This window comes from Bubalus bubalis, chromosome 3 (genome assembly GCF_019923935.1).
Source record: "Bubalus bubalis isolate 160015118507 breed Murrah chromosome 3, NDDB_SH_1, whole genome shotgun sequence".
NCBI lineage: Eukaryota > Metazoa > Chordata > Mammalia > Artiodactyla > Bovidae > Bubalus > Bubalus bubalis.
Window position 1 is genome coordinate 160,930,890 of NC_059159.1, and position 7,778 is coordinate 160,938,667.

The 7,778-nt window shown below is 47.1% G+C and overlaps 1 long non-coding RNA gene across 1 annotated transcript; it reads left to right on the forward strand.

Annotated features, from left to right (window-relative positions):
• The first annotated feature begins 229 nt into the window (after window positions 1-229).
• LOC112583972 lies at window positions 230-7,544 on the forward strand. The gene is made up of 3 exons (XR_006550151.2): window positions 230-370; window positions 1,921-2,031; window positions 6,350-7,544. It is a non-coding gene; the product is annotated as an uncharacterized LOC112583972 (long non-coding RNA).
• The last annotated feature ends 234 nt before the right edge of the window (window positions 7,545-7,778 follow it).

Here is a 7,778-nt window from a genome sequence, read left to right on the forward strand (position 1 = left end):
GAGGGGTGGGGTAGTGAGGGTGGTGGGCTGGTATGACTTTGCCCTCTGTGTGTGCATGTGCTCACTCACTCAGTCCTGTCTGACTCTTTGCCACCACATGGACTGCAGCCCGCTAGGCTCCTCTGTCCATGGATTTTCCAGGCAAGGATCCTGGAGTGGGTTGCCATTTCCTTCTTCCTGACCCAGAGATCGAACCCATGCCTCTTGTGTTTTCTGCATTACAGGCAGATTCTTTACCTGCCAAAGCCACCACAGAAGCCTGACTTCTTGCCCAAATGTATACGTGAGAAGCATCAGGTTGTCTGGCAGAACTTGCCATGAGGATGGAAGAACTTAACACTCTCTGATGTAACCACCAGGCACGTGGCTGGTGAGCACTTGGAGTGCGTGACAATTCTACGACCAAGAAAGTGGATTTTTATTGGAGTTTAGTTGATTTATAATGCGGTGTTAGTTTCAGGTATACAGTAAAGTGAATCAGTTATACATACAAGCTTATATATGGTTCAGATTCTTTTCCCATATAGGTTCTTCCAGAGTATTGAGTAGAGTTCTCTGTGCCATGCAACATCCTTATTAGTTACCTATTTTATATATAGTAGTTTGCATATGTCAGTTCCAATTTTCCAATTTATGCCACCCCACCCTTACCCCCTGGTAACCCTAAGTTTGTTTTCTACATCTGTATTTTTTGTGGATTTTTAATTTTACTTGATTTTCATTTATTTAACATAAGTAGCTCCCATAGGGGCTAGTGGTTATCCTATTGGACAGTCCGGCACCAGAGCATGAGAGTCTGGAGTTTGGGCTCTTGAGTCCCTTCTAGCCCTGTGAACTTGGAGGATCAACTTAACCTCTCTGTACTTCTGCTTCCTTTTATCTAAGATCTAAGCTGGGGCTCTCAGCCTTGCTGGGGGTGTTGCCAATTCACATAGGGAAAGACTAAACAAACACATTACAAATAATTGTCGCAGTGCTGAGAATCCATACCTGTCAGTCAAGGTGGAGCTGCTGGGAAGTTACAGGTAATGTAGGAAGTCCTTGGTGCTGCAGGCTGGAAGGGAGGTGCAGCTTTCTGAGAAACGGGGTTGGAAAGAGCTCAGTTAATGGGCTTCTGTATCTCTGATGCCTGAGGATTCCTGGGTGGTGAACTGTGTCCCAAGGGGCTTTCCCGGGAGGTGACAAACAGGATGCTCCCCTCTGGGTGGGCTTTGTTTCTGAGAGTTGTCTCCAGGGCCAAGTCCTGAGCTGCTCAAGACTTGGACAGATTCTAAGGAGGCCCCAGGGGCAGCAGAAGTGGAGTGGGGTTGGCATCTATGTCCAGAGAATCTTGTTGAGAGAAAGGAGAGATAACACCAGAGGCTGGGGGAAGGTCGCTTCCTCCCAAGCTTATGGTGTCATCCATGGGACTGGAAGGAAAAGTCAGTCCTGGCGATTTGTCTTTGGTCTGAAGGCACCCTTGGGCTTCCTAGGTTATGCTAGCGGTAAAGAACCTGGCCTCCCGATGCAGGAGATGTTAGAGATGCGGGTTCTACCCCTGGGTCAGGAAGACCCCCTGAAGAAGGAAATGGCTACACACTCCAGAATTCTTGCCTGGAGAATCTCATGGATAGAGGAACCTGGCTGGCTACAGTCCATAGAGTCACAAAGAGTCAGACACGACTAATGTGACTTAGCACACATGCACCCGAAGACACCCTAAGGCATCAGTGATGGTACTAGTCTAGGAAGAGGGTAGGTACACAGAAGCCTAAAGCCTGGGAGGATGGCAAGGTCAAGTCTCAGGTTCCATCTCTTGCTGTGAACCTAGAAGCAAACCTCCAGCCTGGCTTATCAAAGCAAGTCTCAGGGTGAGGATAGCATTTCATAGCTAAGTATTTTCTTAAATTCCACAAGTTAACTCCACCCTCTGGCCTGCAGGTGACCTGTAGTGTGTTCCCAAGGAGAGGAAGTTGTGTCGGATCCTGTTTAGGACCTGGTGACTGTGCGACAAGATGATGTCACTTGCCTCCTGTAATGTTGAGATCTATAGTAAGTATTACATACTTAGACTTCTTCCTCATCCCAGCTGTCAGGACCACAGAGCTCCCCAAACCCTTGGAATCTCCTACCTGATGAGAACAATAAAGGTGTCTTTTGTTATGTTAATGAGGTGACTTTTGCAAAGCTTCTGTGGGTGGGGAACTGGTGGACAAACCTGAGTGATTAGAGGGCTAGAACTTTCAGTCACCTCACCCCCCTCTCCAGCCTCCCTTGCCAATGGCTAATGATGGAATCAACCATGCCTGTGTAAGGAAGCCTCCAGAAACCCCCCAAAGGATGGGGTTCAGAAGGCTTCTGGGTTGGAGATTCTCCTGGTGGTGCACTCAGAGGGCATGGAGCTCTGAGCCCTTCCCCCTCCTTGCGCTAGGCATCTCTTCCACCTGCTTATTCTTGAGGTATCGCCTTTTATTAATAAACCAGGTGTCGAGTAAGTAAAGTGTTCCTCTGAATTCTGTGAGCCACTCTGGCAAATGGATCAAACCCAAGGCGGGGTTATGAGAAGTTCTCATCTATAGCCGGTCAATCAGGAGCACAGGTGACTTGGGCTAAGTGTCCACAAGTGGGGAAGTTTGGGGGGGAGGTTTGGTCTTGTGGGACTGAACCCTTAACCTGCGGGATGTGATGCCGTCTCTGGGTCAATAGTGTCAGATGTGAGCGACACCCAGCTGCTGCTAGAGAGTTGCCTGATGTAGGGGAAAACCCCACATGTTGGAAATAAGTGACAGATTTGGACCTCCTTCCTGGACTCCCGCTCCCAAGCCTCTCCACTGCCTCTCTGTCCAGCACACCTTGTGAGTTTGGTCTTCCTGGGAAGCCACTTCGCTTCTGGTGCAGCCCTGTTCCTGACCATCCTTCTGACTGCCCGCCCCCTCCAACGCCCACTCTGCTCTCCTGCTCAGGCTCCCGTGGGGTCCTCAGCGACATCTCATATCTCCAGCCTCTCCCCTCTGGTCCTTCAGTACAGTCTTTGCTCTGCTCTCTGCCAGGAATGTCCTTCTTATCCAAATCCTGCCCCTTGGCTTAAGGCTCTCTGTTCTCGAAACATTTTCTACTGTTCTGGCTCCTCCCACCGGGCTCTGTTTCCTCGGACTTTCTCAGCACTTATATCTTAATCCTACACCAATCAGCAGGATATTTGGTTCTGAATAAGGGAGCACATCATTTGTCTTGCTTTCATAAAATCCTGCTCCTCCACTATGTACTTCCTGCTCCCGCCAAATCCAGCCTCATGGAAGGGTGCTGGAAGCCTGCACAATGGGCCTCTTCTCAGGAAAGAATTGGAAGACTTTTTTCCCCACATGCTCATACCAGCACCCCCAGAGGTCCCCAAGGTTTACATGGGAGCAAGGAGTGGGGGACCGGGGCATCAGAGCACAGTCAGAGAGCGGAGGCTAGAGGCTCTGAGAGCCCCTGTCTGCCTTGCTAGATCCTTGGCAGGACCCCATAGGGCACTGGGTCCAGGTGATGCCATCCGACCAAAACCCAACCCATCACAGCGCCTGGCACCCAATATCACCGCTGCCACACAGCAGGACACCAAAGATGGATGGAAAATGGCAAAACGTTCTAACTGAATGACTAGTCTCCTCTTCTCTTTGGCAGCAACTTACTACCAGATTAAGCTGCTTCTTGAGACCCTCTTGGCCTGAAGGGTAGGATCACATTGTCTGTGTATTAAAGGACAGTTGTTGTGTTGGTTTTAGTTGCTAAGTTGTGTCGCTAAGTTGTATTGTTTTAGTCACCTAGTTTAGTTGCTAAAATCCCATGGACTGTATGTAGCCTGGCAGGCTCCTCTGTCTATGGGATTTCCCAGACAAGAATACTGGAGTGGTTTGCCATTTCCTTCTCCAGGGATTGAACTCTCGTCTTCTGCATTGGCAGGTGGATTTTTACCACTGAACCACCAGGGAAGCCCCATTAAAGGACAGTGTGTGTTTTAAATGTCAAAATATTGTGCCCACAGCATAGGGGCTATGAGAAAATGTTCCCCTCTGATTTATAATCAATGATGCAAGGTAGTGGTGGGAATAATAATTAGAACAGCAGACTTGGGTTCAATCTGTCTGCTATTAGACTAAAAGTCTAAGAGCCTCACATTCCTTATCTATGCAATGGGAATGATAGTCGTTACTATCTCGTACAGCGTTGAGGGGATCAATGAAATCATGCATTTCAAGCACTTAGCACGGTTCCTGGGACAATGGAAGTGCTCAGAAGTGTTAGCCATTATTGACATTATGTGAAGAGCTGTAACATATCAGATTATAGTTATTATTTAGGCTTTAGTAATAAGTACTTGGGTAGAAAGTTGTGAGGTTTTGGTTTTGTTGTGATTGCAGAAGTGAAAAGTGAGCCAAGGACCCTAGTGAAAGGTGACCTTGGGGATCTTGACTATGACAGATGATCTGAGTGTCTCTCTGGTGGCCTGAGTTTTGCAGTGCTTCCTCGACACCAATGGCATCATGATGATGCAAAGGGAAAGTCGCTCATCGTGTCCGACCCTTTGCAACTCCATAGACTGTATAGCCCATGGATTTCTCGAGGCCAGAGTATTGGAGTGGGTAGCCTTTCCCTTCGCCAGGGGCTCTTCCCAACCCAGAGACCGAACCTAGGTATCCTGCATTGCGGACGTATTCTTTACCAACTGAGCTATCAGAGAAGCCTCGCGATGAGGAAATGCTTACACCAATGAGGTAAATAATCACCAGGGTTGAGTAGCTGTGGCTCATGAGCGCCCCCTGGAGGAATGAGTTGGGGAGGCGTTGGAAGGGATTGCCAGGGGTGAAACACACGGGCCCTCGATCAGGGACATCTTGAATCTGGAGTTTGAAAGCTTCTTGCAAGTGTACCTGCCTGCAGTTTCTCTTCCAGGCATGGTGAGACCTGTGAAAATAAATCCTGGTCCCCAGTTTGTCCTGCTTGCTGTGCTGGGGTGGGAAGAAAGCTCAGCATTGGGATATGGTGGCAGTCACTGCCCTGTGATTTATGTGAATGGGTTTGCTGCTGCTGCTGCTAAGTCGCTTCAGTCGTGTCCGACTCTGTGCGACCCCATAGATGGCAGCCCACCAGGCTCCCCCGTCCCTGGGATTCTCCAGGCAAGAACACTAGAGTGGGTTGCCATTTCCTTCTCCAATGCATGAAAGTGAAAAGTGAAAGTGAAGTCGCTCAGTCGTGTCCGACTCTTAGTGACCCCATGGACTCCTCCGTCCATGGGATTTTCCAGGCAAGAGTACTGGAGTGGCGTGCCATTGCCTTCTCCATGTGAATGGGTTTAGGTGGCCATAATTGTGGTCATCCACTGCCCTGCTGTAGATCCTGCCCTTTGCTTCTTCTAAAAGGGGGCAGATCCTGCCTACCTAGGCGAGAAAGGTATCATTACTGGTTGGGTCAGAAGACTACCATCGAGTGCTAGAGTCCTCTACTTGGATCTCAGGAGGAAAGAGAAAAGATGCTAATGGGCCCTAAGAGACCAGAATGAATGCTGAAGTCCATTTATTCAGAAGCAAAGGCCACAGAAGGCAGAGAGATGTCCAGAGCAGCCACCTTTCCAGCAAGATACAGCCCTGTATGATCCTAAAGACCATTTTTGGTGACTATGTGGTAGATGCCCTGCAGGTGCTGTCTGCACAGTCTTGTGTAATCCTTGGGACAACCCCAGAGTGTAGGGGTCATTGTACCTCTTTTACAGTTAAGGCAAAGAAGGCTCAAAGACCTTAAGAGATGTGTCCACTTGGACAGAGCTAGTAAGTGGGAGAGTGAAACTTGAACTTGAATCGGACTAGATCTAAAGCTTTCCATTTCATCACTTAGATGTCACCTCCCAGGGCTCCATTTTTCTTCTCAGTAAAATGGGGGGTAGGGGGAAAAACTGGTTCTAACCCTAGTGACTACAGGTGGCCATCAAACGTTGGAAATGGGAAAGTATAGGAAAGAACCCAGTTAGGTGAAACAGCAGTTCTGTGTCTGAGCAGAGTGATCCAGGCAAGAGGTGTGTGTGCCCGGGGCTGGCAGAGAGCACAGGCAGCTCTGGGAGGGAAACTCTGAGAGGGTAGGGGTTGAGACACATAGAGTCTGTCTTCTTCAGGGCATTTGGGTCCCCTGGGAAGGACATTAAAGATGCTATCCTTTCTCACGCCTTTCTGCTCTTTCTCCTAGACACAAACTCCGGGCTCTCACTCTTTCTTCCTCCCTAGGAAACGCGTGGTCCTGTCTAGCTAGCCTTGGGCCACCAGACTGGACTCTCAGCTCTCAAAGCTATGTTCTCCTTACCTCTGGATGCTTCCCCTTTCATCTCTCTTCCCTGCAGGCATAGCATCGGCACCAGGGGCGGTGGAGGGGAGCTTTCCTGGAAAAGTGGCTGGGGATTTGATCCCTTTTTCCATGTCACCAGGCAGATCTTGCTTCTCTGGGAACCACTGTGAATGACTCAAGTACAAAAGTGCAAATCAAAGCCCCCAACCCTTTGAGACTTTCACATTTTGAACCAGCAACAGCAGCAGCCCTGGCTGCACCAACGGCGCCAGTGTGACTGTTGGGATTCAAACTGCCACCAGAGCCCCAGCAGGCAGGATTCTCTGACCTCACGCACGACGCCAGGACGTTCCAGCTCAAACTCATGCCCAGCAACTGTAAGATCCTCCAGGACAGTTTCTTCTTCCCAGTAAAACCCCCATAGATGTGCATTTGCTTTAAAAAATCAATTTTATTTAGGTTTAATTTACCTATTAAAGCACATCTCTGTATCTATACATTTGGTGACATATTTATATACCTGTATAGTCTGTGTCACGATCAATAGAAAAAACATTTACATCATCCTAAAATGTTCCTGTTCCCTTTCTCAGTCTTCCATCCCTGACTGATCTGCTTCCTGTTGATAGGTCTGTCTTTCTTATAGTTTCATATAAATGAAATCTTTTATGTCATGCCTCTTGCACTCAGCATAAGAGTGTTGAGATACATCCATGCAATTGCATGTATCACAGGTCAATTCTTTTTGAGGTATAGCTGATGTATAATATCATGTAAGTTACAAGTGTACAATAGTGATTCCTAATTTTAAAGGTTATACTCCGTTTATAATTATTATAAAATATTGGCTATGTTCCCTGTGTTGCACAATATGTCCTTGTAGCGTATTTCTTTTATACACAGTATTTTATACCTCTTAATCTCCTACCTATGTCTTGCCCCTCCCCCTTACCCCTTCCCACTGGTAGCCACTATTCTCTGTATCTGTGAGGCTGTTTCTTTTTTGTTATGTTCACTGGTTTGTTATACCTTTTGGATTCCACATATAAGTGATACACTATTTGTCTTTCTCTGATGTTTCACTTAGCATAATACTGTCCAAGTCCATCCATGCTGTTACAGGTCATTTTTATTGTTGCTGAGTAGTTTTCAATTATATGGATATACTTCAATTTATCTATTTTCCTATTAATGGACAGTTGCATGGTTTCTACTTTTTATTACTATGAATAAAGTTGCCATAATATCTACATACTGGTCTTTGCAAAAACATGTGTTTTAATTTCTCTTGGATAGCAACCAGAAGTGGAGCTGCTGAATCTGTGGTACATATGAGCTTAACTTTATAAGAAATTGGTGTTGAGTTTTGTCCAATACTCTTTTTGCATCTATTGAGCAAATCATATGGGTTTCTTCCTTGACCCATTAGTACAGCAAAATATTGAATTTAAAATGTTAAATATTCAAACACTTGGTCTAAGAGA